Below are 12,937 nucleotides of genomic sequence, written 5' to 3'. Positions count from 1 at the left end.
CCCATGTAGCACCTTCACTATGTAGCTGCCGTAAAACTATAGGGTTCATCCTCTCCTGTGTAATTTGAGGTCTACCATCAATGGAAGTTATGAGAGTATCATATAGATGAGTTTCTGTCTCTAATCGTCGCGTCTCTGTCGGATCACCATCTCTTCATGTACTTCGGTATCGATTCATCTCCTCACCGGTGTTACAACCTACATTGATTCAACGCCATTAACGATCCCTCATTTAATGATTCTTATCCTCTTCAAGCTGTGTATCTACACCTATAAAAATGTAAGGCCTCATCCGTTGAGAACCATCCTCTTCAAGCTGTGTATCTACACACACACCATCCTCATCCGTTGGTGATGTCTTATATGTAATCTCTCTTCCCTTCCTATTTTAAAAAAAAAGAATCAGTTCTTTATGATTATAAGAAAATGTTTGCCTTTTTGGTATGCGAACGAGGCAAAATAGTTTCTAACTGTTGCAGATGTTCTTCTACGGCTTCAAGCCTGTTAAAACGGGGATACCACTTCTGAACGTGTTCCGTAGAGGAATTATGGAGCTAATGTACAAAGTCCAAATGCAGTTCTTCGAGGATGCAAAGCTTATGAGAGGAGGTCACTATATGAACTTGATGTCCTCGCTGAAGCCACCATCCTCAACTGGTTCCATAAACGAACCAATGCAAAGGGCATGTTAGTTCCATAACATTATATAATACACATCATATATAAAGCTGGTTTCTAAACAACAGTTATCCAGACCTGCATTTAATCTGATGTTTATTTTTCTCTTGGTGGATGTTGCAGGCAAACCATTGTCAAAAACCTAAATCCATTTGTGAATTGGCTTCATGAGGAAGATGAAGAAGAGTCGGTGAACAAAATTTTATGATTTCTTCTTAATTTTGTTCTGTAATTTAGTTTCTTATCTAAAATAAATAATTTTAGAGTGTCTATGTCTTTTAACTATTTTGCTTTCTGATATGTTTTGCTGCATTCTACCTTTTTGATGTATTTTGGCAATAAGTTTTACTTTCAGATGATTGTGCTACTTTTTTGGTTTACGATTTTTCTGTCTCCCGATTTTTATATTGGGTTTAAAGCTTCTGCTAACAAATTCATGCTAAAGCACAATATGCAAAATGTATGGTTATGCATTCTTTTCTTATAAACTTTGAGATTAATATGTAATGTACATATAATATTAGATAAAAAATAATCACTGTTTTGTTAAAATGTGCGAAATATATATACATAACTGTGCAATTATACTGTCACTATGTTCAATGTGTCATTATAATTCCTAAAATGAATAGTAAAATACACTTATAAAATGGTTTTGAAATAATTTTGAACCTTAATGATATTTTTTTTGTTAAAAGTAAATTGAAATTTTAAATAAATTTTTACTACAAGTTAATTAACTCACCCGTCAGTTGTAAAACAATTTTGAACCTTAATGATATTTTTTTGTTAAAAGCAAATTAAAAATTTTAAATAAATTTGTACTACTAGTTAATTAACTCGCCTGCCCGTAGGGCGGATTTATCCTAGTTTATTTAACATAAACATTCCTTTTCGCAAGATTTTGTTAGATAAAAATGGAAATCTCATCTTTATATATATGTTGAATCAGAGAGAACTCTTTTGACCTAGAATAATGAAATAGATATGTATTCCAAAATGAAATTAGAAACATACCAGACAAAGAGGTTAAAGATAAGGATTTTGGTGAAATATTTAGTCATATTGCATATGAAAAATCTTTGATCCTCTTCAGTTGTGATATGAATGTTATTTATGACATACATAGTTCAGGATGTGGTCCGGTGCGAGTTAGATTACCCTAGCATTGTTGCATTTGATGAGAGGGTCTGATGAGGACATCGGTTTTGACTTTAAGCCCTCACCTAACTAAAAGAACCCAAGAAAACGGTCATGGAGAACAAACTCAACCAAAAAGAACCATAAACGGAGCAACAACTCGATATTCATCAACCAAGAAACCAAAAATAATCACTTTGATCAAAGGAGATTGGCCCAGAGTTGGTCTTATCAAAAAGATGGCTCATAACCTATCTATTTGCCACCCATGAAGCTACAAAGGGCCAAACCTGACCAGAACCCTCTAAATATGATATGCCCTAGTTCGACAAACACTTGGATTATCCATAGGAGCCTCTTTGCTATCCAAACTTGCTATGGATATTCGGTTCTCGGTCTAGTTTCAGGTATGTTCTTTCGGTTCTAGATGTTTATGATCCATGTAGATACCATCCTATTTTCGGTTTGGATCTGTTCGGTTATTTTGGATTTTGGATCAGTTCAAGTATTGATAGTGGAAAATTGCCAAAAGCCAAAATAGTTTCAGGTTCTATTCGCTTCCTATTTGGTTTAGTTTGTAGTATAATAACCAAACAAAAATCCAGAAAAGAACAGAAAAACCGTAAAATATAAAAATCGAATAACCTTTTACACTTTTCGATAAAAAACAAAAAAAGTATCCAAAAGAACCAAAAATTAAACCTAACCAAAATCGTAAAAAAAAAACATGAAAACATAAATTATCCAAAGAAAAGTACAAGCATTATCATTCAAGCAAAGTACAAGCAAACAAAAGTTTCAACTTTCAAACATACGTCTTATTCTCACAATCTGATAACAAACATAATCGGATACCAAAACTCAAACTCCAGTTGAAACTCCATCTCCAATCTCCAAAGCTTTGAATAAGACTTCAGCGAAAACTCATTAAAAATATAATTCTATATAATTAAACAAATCATGTTTTTCAGTTCAATGGCTTAGAAATGAAAGCAGTACCAAAGTCATTCACAAGGAGAAGTCTTCAATCTTAATTCTTCACTAGATTTTGATCCGCGCGCCCGCACGGATGTGTTTCTAAAAAAAATATGATGCTATTTTTTTATGTCACTATTTAGGGTTGGACAAAAAATTCGAATTTGAAGAACCGAACCGATCCCAATCCGAATAAGTAGTACCAAACTCAAACCAAAATTGATTAAATATCCAAATTATTCAAAATTTTCGTATTTGAAGAACTGAAACATAATCCGATCCGAACCGAACTATTTTGGGTATCCAAAATAGATTTATATACTCATATATATTAATTATTTTTAGATTTAATATATATAAAAACATCCAGAATATATATGATACTTTTAAGTTCATTTAAATACTTGAAAATATATACAAATAATCAAACGTAAATATCTAAAATAGTTAAAATATACTCAAAACTCCAAAAATACTTAAATAATTATAAATTCTCTATCCAAATATTTAAACCAAACCAATTTATATGTTAAGTTAGGTACTCTGACATATGTTATTCAAATTTATATGTAATATTCTATTGTTTATAGTTTTTTTTTCAAAAAATGAAGCATTTAATAAATTTTAAAAATTTTAAAATAATTTAAATTGGTTATCCAAATCCGAACCGAATCCTCAAAGATCTGAACCGAACACGAAATCCCAAACAGACCCAAAAACGAACCCGAACTCCCACCACTAATCAATATTATATATCCTATATGTGTCGTCATAGGTTACAAAAATATGTGTTATCATATAATTAATCATATTTTATACGTACTGTCAAATAAGTAATCTTATAATTAATAATATTTTATACGTACAATCATATAAATAATCACATATATTATATTTTTAAATTTCAATATGAAATATAAAAACTATAATTTAAGTTAGTGTTTGAAATTGAGCTTTGTATTGTATTTTTCTTATATATACTGAAAATATTTTTATAATGGATACTGGAAAATATGTGAGTAAAAATCAGTTTTTGAATATATGTATATTTTTGAATGAATTTTTGATATAAATCAATTTTAAATTATTATTTTGATTTGAATATGTATATCAAGTAACATAAGCACATTACTTATTAACACTCCATGTAATGGACTTCAATTTTTTTTAATAGCATACTAGGATAGTACCCGCGCTTAGAAAGCGCAGAATTATTTTCTGTTAACAATTTTATTAACATGTTTGTTTGTTAACTAATATGTTTAGGCATTGGCATTCGGTTTTGTTTTGTTTCCAGATTGTATTTTTTGGTTTTCGGTTTGGTTATAGAAACCATTCAGTTATTTAAGAATTTTGATTTGGTTTGGATTTAGTTATTTTGATTTTTGATCTGGTTTATATAACAATTTTAAAGACTCGATAAAATTTTGGGTTTAATTCAAGCACATAGGTTTGAATAGCCATATGGATTTTTTACATTTAAGAAGCAGAATATACAGAAAATAACTTTAATGATCATTAATAAATAATTTCTGATTTTATTGATATTGGTAGCAAAATATGTAAATAGATTATTTTATACCATTTGTTATAAAATCTTGCATGTTAATTTCTAATATATATTTTTTTTGTTAGACAAACCCGTAGAAATTTTCCTTCTAAATTAAATTATTGAATTTTTGTACGAATATTATCTATGGTTGGTTAGATAAGAAAACAGATTTTTTCAGATTTAGTATTAATAATACAATTGTGTGTTTTTATTTAGTACAACATGTTCAAATTTAAAATATGTCATGGTAAATTTCAAATAGAACCTTAAATTAATAGATTAGATGCTACCAGCTCCTGTGATCAGTATTGATTTATATATCAATAAGATGTTAAATTCTAAATCTCATATTGTAAAATTGAAATTGACTTGCCACAAAAGGAACAACTAACAATGTCAATACTATTTGACAACAACGCACATATGATACATTCGTACATAAATAACACATGAAGAAATTATAAGCTTTGTAACTTTTGAAACGAAAAGATATGTCAAAGACTCGGAATGAATGCAGAAAAATAAAAAAAAATCATATTGTTATACAGTTAAATTATTGTAGTTTGGTCTTAAACATGAGAAACACGGACAAAAGAACAAACGGGAAGATGTTATTAACTATTAAGCGAAATAACCATAACGAAACCACTGTATCAAAAATATAACCCGCGGATAGTTTAACTGCTAGGTTTTTTAGTTCATTAGATAACCGAAGTTTTGTATAATAAACGGTCAGTTTACACTATGTAATTTGGTCAATAGTACGCTCGGTTTAAATTAAGTTATACGGTCAATAGTAACTATGTTAAAAGGGTTAGCGTGTATATATAAAATATTAGTGTTGAATAGGTCTAAAAATTAATGACAACTTTAAACAGTAGATAAAAAATAGAACCCTAAATTAATAGATTAGAAACCTATTTTTTTTTCCTAACTTACTGTTATCCATGTTTCCAAACAGCAATATCTTTTATTTTTTACTACTATATATGTTTCCAAACAAATACCAAAGGTACTTCTACTTTAATATGACAGATGTCTGATTTGTCTCACGAGTCTCACCTCTTACACAAAACACAATAATGAAAATTTGAAATAGTTATTTAGATAAAATGGAACTAAAACTGAAAAAAAAACAAAGTTATCTTGTTCATCTTGTGATTCAATAAATTAAAGCATTTGTTGTATACTAACGACTCCTTTCGCATTTAACTGATACTCACACTTCAGCCACTTTTCGATAACATCAATACCTCAATCATGTAGTGTGTCAAGCAATTTCTACTAGGTTCTAAGATGCGCCCACTTGTGCTAAATGCAGAGACAAAAGCGACAAAAGATACTTACATTGTAAGTACATCCCTTGCCATTTCTGACAAAATAGGGAACTTAGGCCTATTGTCTCTCCACCATCCCAAGATATCATATTCCGTTCGACATTTTTTTTTATAAAAATGGAAATCTCATCTTTATATATGTTGAATCAAAGAGATAACACTGATCTATATCTGACCTAGAATAATGAAATAAATATGTGATTAAAAACATACCAGACAAAGAGGTTAAAAATAAGTTTTCTTGTGAAGTATTTAGTTATATTGCGTATGAAAAATATTTGATCCTCTTCAGTTGAGATGTGAATCTTATTTATGACATACATAGTTTAGGATGTGGTCTGGCGCGTGTTAGACTACCCTAGCCTTGTGGCATTTGATGAGAGGGTCTGATGGAAACATCAGTTTTGACTTGAAGCCCTCACCAAACCAAAAGAACCCAAGAAGACAGTCATGGAAAAAAAACTTAAAACAAAAGGAACCAGAAATGGAGCAACATCTCAATATTCAACGACCAAGTAACCAAAAATAATCACTTTGATCGAAGGAGATTGGCCCAAAATTGGTCTTATCAAAAAGATGGCACATAACCTATCTATTTTCCACATGTGCAGATACCTAGGCCCAAACTTGACCATAACCCTCTAAAGATGATCTGGTCTAGTTCCACAAACACTTGGCTTACCCATAGGAGCCTCTTCACTATCAAAACTAGTCCTGGATATTTGGTTGTCGGTTCGGTTAATTTTTTGGTTCTAGATGTATCAGATCAATTTAGAAATCATCTTATTTACAGTTTGGATCAATTCGGTTATTTTGGTTTTTGGATCGGTTCGGATATTAATAATGTGAAACTTCTACAAACAGAACACACCACCTAACTCTACTGGATAGAAAGACTTTCGATACAAAAGTCGTAGTATATCATGTTGCATAATAACATCCTGAGACATTTCTAATGCCTTTAGATTGTAGACTACCAGAACCTTCATCAGCGTAAGAAGATCTGATTCAAATGCAAGATACCGTATGAGAAAGCATTGCTCAACCTGAGACGAGAAATCTAAGTTCCCACCGATTCATTTCAGCAGAATGTCCATGTGTTACAATCAACACAAATCTGCACAGACCATGAATCTTTGATGTTGACATCTTTTCAAGAGCTTACACTTTTTATAACAAGACTCATGCTCTTTCCAGTACACACTCAAGCTCACAAGAGCACACACTTCCTTGCATTGCCTCTAAAAATAGCAAGGAAGTTGAATGTTATCCCTTCTGATTTCACAGAACATTATCAGACTGCAACTAGATGACACTCTCATTGCATTTCCATCTGAAAACACTAACTTGGTAGCTTCACGTTCCCTAGTGACCAGCCAATTGTAGGCTCTTACAAAGATCTGATAGGTTACCCCCAAAGATAAATCTTCAGTAGAAACCCCTTTCAAAACTCAAAACCACTGAAATTAAAAATAAAAACTGACCCAGTAAATTAATGTCTCGACAGGACAGTCTTGTGGTCGATAGACCTTCCGTTGATAGTTCTGACCGAGTGTTAATTAATATGGATGAGTTTTATTTAAGCTGGACGAGTTTATCAAAAAGTAGGACGAGAACCGAGGGACGGGAAACATTTAGTCGAGAGCTGGTTGGGGATTATTTCTACTGTTTGCACCTTCCTAGTTTTCTTGCTGTTTTAATTAATCAGTCATGTGAGTTGCACCGGCTTGCTTGGTCAGCTGCTCCATTAAAGTCACATGACAATACAAGCTGCCTGCTTGCTTCCTTGCTGGACCAGAACATGTGTAGAGCACATGTCTGATGGGAGCTTTCTTCATGGTAAGGAAAGCTCAGATGTGAGAGTGCTAAAGCTGGTCACCACATGTCAGCCCACTGTCTTGTTTTGTATAAGAGAAAACCCTCAGCTGAAGCAACTCCTTATGTTATAAAACACCATCTTCTCTCTTCTGGTCGTCCATAACCTGCAAGAAAAGCCAGAGAAAATTGTGAGAGACCGAGAGAAAAAATCAGAGAAAAGAAGAGAGAAAATCAGAAGAAAAATCAAGAGAAAATTGTTGGTTATTTAATTTTAAACCTCAGACCATAGCTAAGACGTGTTGCCATGATCTGTCCTGTTTGAGATTGAACTGAACCTTACTTCTCTTGTTTGATGTCAGCCGGGTGTTAACCTTGAAGAAGAGAATTAACGGAGACCATATAGACCGTTGTTTCATCTCAGTAAGCTCTAGTCTCTTGCCTCAGTCATGTTCTTAATAGGACAGAGTGTTCGATGGTGAACAAAATGTCTGGATCAGTTGTCTAAGTTGTTGTTTGGGTCAGCTTTGTTTAATTTCAGTTTGAATCAGACACTTAGAACCGCTAGCTCAGATGTTATGGACTACTTGGAATAAAACCGAATTGAACTCAGTATGATCTTGTCCTGAACTGCTGTGAACTGATTAGAACTGAGCTGAGCTTTCTTGAACTGATTAGAACCAGTCTTAACTGAGCATGAACTTAGCTGTTATAAACCGATTTAGATTATTATAGCTTGAACCGAACTGATCTTGTGATCCAAACCACTCTGTTACAGGTCAGTGGTTGAGATAAGCTCAAAGGATCAAACCTGTTCATCCAGTAGAGCCATATCCTGTCTTGGTCCAGTTGGTCAGAAGGAGTGTGAAGATCAGTTTGATTATCACTGGTTATCTTTAATCTCTTGTTGGTCGAAGAGACTGAAATGAACAACCGGATCATGCCTTGTCCTCATTCTTTTTTTTTTTGGAGTGATCAGCAACTGGTGAATGTATAGTTGAGCTCAAGTCTAGTCTTCCTTAGCCAATCTCATGGATTCAAAGGTGAGTCTAGATAGAGGATTGATGAGTTATGAATGAGTGTTGTTTGACTCAGAGAGAGAGAGAGAGAGAGAGAGAGAGAGAGAGAGAGAGAGAGAGAGAGAGAGAGAGAGAGAGAGAGAGAGAGAGAGAGAGAGAGAGAGAGAGAGAGAGAGAGAGAGAGAGACCCACAACAAAACACAAGAAGAAAACCACATGACAACACTGGCTATATACATAACCAAATCAAAATCAAGACATTATCTCTTTTTGAAACGAAAGTTGCATATACATATCAAGGGATAGCGAATATTCAAATAAATGTTAGGAAAATATAAACAAATACCCATTGTGATTTCCCACAAAAGTATACTGTCTTTCTTGCTGTATGACATGGTAATTGCTCACATAATATGGTTTGAAATGAAAAGTAAGATATATGATTACACTTTCAAAAGTAAAGGGTGCAGTAATTGTCTTATTGTATGAGTTTTTGAGTGCTCTAATGAAAATGTAACAAGCTTTAATATTTGTGATGTTTTTTTTTTGAGAAATGGCATAAGAATCAGATCATCAAAGAATAAAATTTGTGATGCTTGTTAAAATGGTATTAGTTCTTATTTGAAGAAGTTTCATTTATATGTCTGTTTAATCTTCTGAATTCCTTCAGTACGTAATCTAATCTTATCACAAAATTTTCAGGTATAATTCAAATTAGTATTGAGTTGTATATATATGAATTAAACATATATTTTAGTTTAATGATTTTAATTTGAATGATTAATCTATTATATATTAAATACTTTTAAATGATCATATATAATGATAAAAACTGTTATATGTAATGTAATATTACTATATAAACATAATTTGATGGGATGACTGCATATTCCCCTCTGTAGAACCTAAACCCTATATAAACTCATCCGTCTACAACTCGCCGTTACGGTGAATTAATATCTACCCCCTCTAAATCATTCAATCCTATTTTTTACCCATTTATTTGTGAGATATGTTATCATTCCACCTTCCTTTGTTTCTCCTCCTATAAAATTCCCTTTGTAAATCGTACTTTCAACCAAAATCTAAAACTTATGTGGAAGAATATAAATATATGGCTATGAAATCTGTTTGATCCTCCGGCGAGTCTCCACTGCTCAATTTATCGTCAGACATGTGAACATTATTGGTTCTATAAATTCAGGTTATATATGATGAACAAATAGAGTCCCGATGGAAATTCCAATGATTCTCGACGTTTGAATCACCACAAACAGACTACGTACTAATCTGAAACAATGTTGTTGTGTTTGTTTCTTGGTGTCATTGTTGGGTTCTGTTTGGCCGCTAGAAAGAAAGAGAGTTTTTGGGTGAATAATGGAGCGGTCCAGTCGCACCAATGAAGAAGTTATCCTTCAGACCCATAACTTGAGTGGATCACTCCTGGAATCCTATCGAAGGAAACGTTGAGTGATGGACTGATGGGTTCCTGCACTTCTTCTCTCTTTCCCCTGTCATTATTGATTTTGTGGGTGCGATTAGCTTTTTGAGAGAATTATTTACCAAAATGTGGTATTTGTACTTTGATTGTGGCTGTTAGGGTTGCGGGGCGGAGGAAGTGAATCGTACCCTGAGCGACCTGATTAGCCCTTCGTCTTTTCATTATCGGCAAAACAACCTAACGTAATCAAGGATTTCAAGAAGCAGTCTGCACAATGGACATGATGGTAAAAAATATACTTTTTCATTTCTATGAGTGTAATACTTAAGTGCTAGTGTAAAGGTAAAGATTGGTCGTGTCATGTTTGTTTTGTGTTTTGTATGTTTACAAATAGATATGATGTCAGAGGAAATTGATGAAACACTTGACAAAGGCAAATCTGACTGAAGATCCCACTGACCAGGTTAGTTACTGCAGTTTCAATCACATGAACACCTTCCGACTTCTATCAAAAGTCTTCTTGCTACTATGTTAAACGTCTCTTCTTTAGTAATACCAATATACATAATATTTTTTTATTTTGTTGTTTTTTTGTTTCTCTCTGAATGTAGCATTGTAAATGTCTCAACTTGGTGTCAAGGACGGAGAGAGAGTGCTTATACGGGAATCTTGTAACCTTACCAAGTGAGAGAGAGAGTGATCAAAGGTCGGGTGATAACTCTCAACATAGCTGACTTTGTTCACATAACCTTACCAAGTGAGTTTGGTCAGTAGAGATTCCAGTATCATTTTGTCTGTGTGTACGGATTGTTCGCATACAAAATGTTAGAATTTCTACACAATGACAGAATAATATTGGAGTCTCCACTGACACCTTTGTGTATGCCATATTCTTTCCCTTTCTGCTTGAATCAAATTAGTTAGCTATCAAATTGATCTCAGCCAAAAATAAAATAAAACATGGTCCACATTCGGGTGCAAGGAAAGTAGAGTAAAGGATCAATAATTGGCGAAAGAGGATGTAAACCCTTCATTACGAGACGGAGAGGTTAGATCCGAAGAAGTTTTAAACTGAGATTAAGATTCAATCCTTGATATATTTAAGAAACAATGTTTGCTAACATAGACACAGACAACAGTGAACAATCACATATGAAGAACTGAAGTAAGGGCTATCCAAATTTGGATCTAGACTCACAGAGGCAGAAGTGAAGCAGCTCATGAATGCTGTAAGTTGGGTGAAACTAATTTTCTATTCCCTTATTTTGCTATAAAAACACATGTGTCCAGGTAATTGTGATTTTGGCTTATGTTGACAGGGACGGGCTAATCTGACTGCAGCGAGTTCATTACTACAACATTGCTTGAAAGTATTGAGAATCTTCACAAAGACTTCCAGAATTTGACAAAGACAGTAACGGGTAAACAACACATTTCTTCTCGGCTCTTTCCTTCTTTACCGTCATATAAATAAGTACGATTCTAAAACCTTTGCTTTTGATCAAAGCTTTTGTGCAGATACATTTCAATAGACGAATAAGAAGCTGTGTTGGAGGACTATGGAATGGAAAATGATGCAACAATCAAAGAGGTTCCCTCAGATGACAATTCATATAAAGTGAGCTTAAAAAAATTTCATCGTCATCTATGGGTGTCGTTTTTGATCAATGTCTTTCTCCAGTTAAGACAAGTGCTTCTCACGGCAGAGCTTCACTTTGATTGAAGGGGTATTATCCTTCACTTTTTTTTATTTCTATGCTCTCTTGATGTATCACATACTTCTCATGTTATATGTCTTTAATATAGCATCTGCAGTCTCTATAACACTATGGACGACCAGTATGCTCATTTTGAACTATGCATGACATCTCTTACATGGGCTGTTAACAGAAGGTTACTGAAATGCTGAGAGAATAGAATGACTCAATGAATTCAAGACGGATATTGAACTCCTCACAAGAATACACAAACACTTGGTGTATTTGATAAAAAAATTATAATTAATTTTTATTTGTGTGTGTTGTCGTATTATTTACAGAAAATGAAAAGTTATACGTAGGAAAACAATTATTTTTAAATGTTAATCTCTGATTCAGAAACTATTGATTGATGCTAGGAGTTAGGAGAAAAAAGACAAGGAATTAAAAGATATTTACGTTTCGGTTTTTGGGTTTATATATTATGCAAATTGTTATTGAACAATTTCTAACATTGCTTGATAAGGCTAATGCATAACCTATGATACATGGAAACGGAAGCGGGTACGTGGAAGCGAAAGCGTAAGGAAGCGCAGAAGCGAGATTTTTTAAAATATTAGGAAACGGATACGTGTTGGAAGCGTATATCTATATATATATATAATTTTTTAAAAAATTAGGACTAAAATTATATTATTTAAATTTGAAATAAAACATTTATTCATTTATAATAATTTTGAAATGATTTTATATTAAAACTGTAAAAATACACATAATTTAGTTTACAAACAAATATTATAATAATTATTTTTAATACTTCATAAAAAATTGACACAATATATTTCAATATGTGCTATATCTTTAATAAAAAATTCCAATGCATAAGATAATTTATAGTATTATTTTTGATATTTGTATATTTATAACTTAATAATCATTACTATTAATTGTATTTTATTTTATATAGATTAAAACTATGGTTTTATATTTTATTGATATACATTGCATTTTTTTTTAAAAACGGAAGCGTGATTCCAAAACGGAATCGTAAGCTTCCAACAGGTTTTAAAGAGAATATTTTAGAAACGTTTTGGAAGCGAGATTCCGCAAGCTTCCACAAGGTTCCGATTCCGATTCCGGTTCCGAAGCGGGAAGCGGACGTCTGATGAAGCTTCCGTGCAACACAAAATAGTTGGTAATACTATAAACATATAATATAATATATATATATATATATATATATATAATTTGTTTTATTGGTCTATAGAATCACTCCATAAAGA

The 12,937-nt window shown here is 32.7% G+C and overlaps 2 long non-coding RNA genes across 2 annotated transcripts; both read left to right on the top strand.

Moving 5' to 3' along the window:
- The first annotated feature begins 231 nt into the window (after positions 1-231).
- On the top strand, positions 232-2,689 carry LOC117128984. The gene is made up of 2 exons (XR_004452522.1): positions 232-687; positions 802-2,689. It is a non-coding gene; the product is annotated as an uncharacterized LOC117128984 (long non-coding RNA).
- A 6,013-nt stretch (positions 2,690-8,702) lies between these two features.
- Positions 8,703-12,130, top strand: LOC117129247. Its single transcript, XR_004452892.1, has 3 exons — positions 8,703-10,243; positions 10,352-10,420; positions 10,569-12,130. It is a non-coding gene; the product is annotated as an uncharacterized LOC117129247 (long non-coding RNA).
- Positions 12,131-12,937: the final 807 nt, after the last annotated feature.

The sequence above is a fragment of the Brassica rapa genome, chromosome A10 (assembly GCF_000309985.2).
Source record: "Brassica rapa cultivar Chiifu-401-42 chromosome A10, CAAS_Brap_v3.01, whole genome shotgun sequence".
Lineage (NCBI taxonomy): Eukaryota > Viridiplantae > Streptophyta > Magnoliopsida > Brassicales > Brassicaceae > Brassica > Brassica rapa.
The sequence above is the reverse complement of the archived record's forward strand: the minus strand, read 5'-3'. Positions and strand labels throughout refer to the sequence as shown.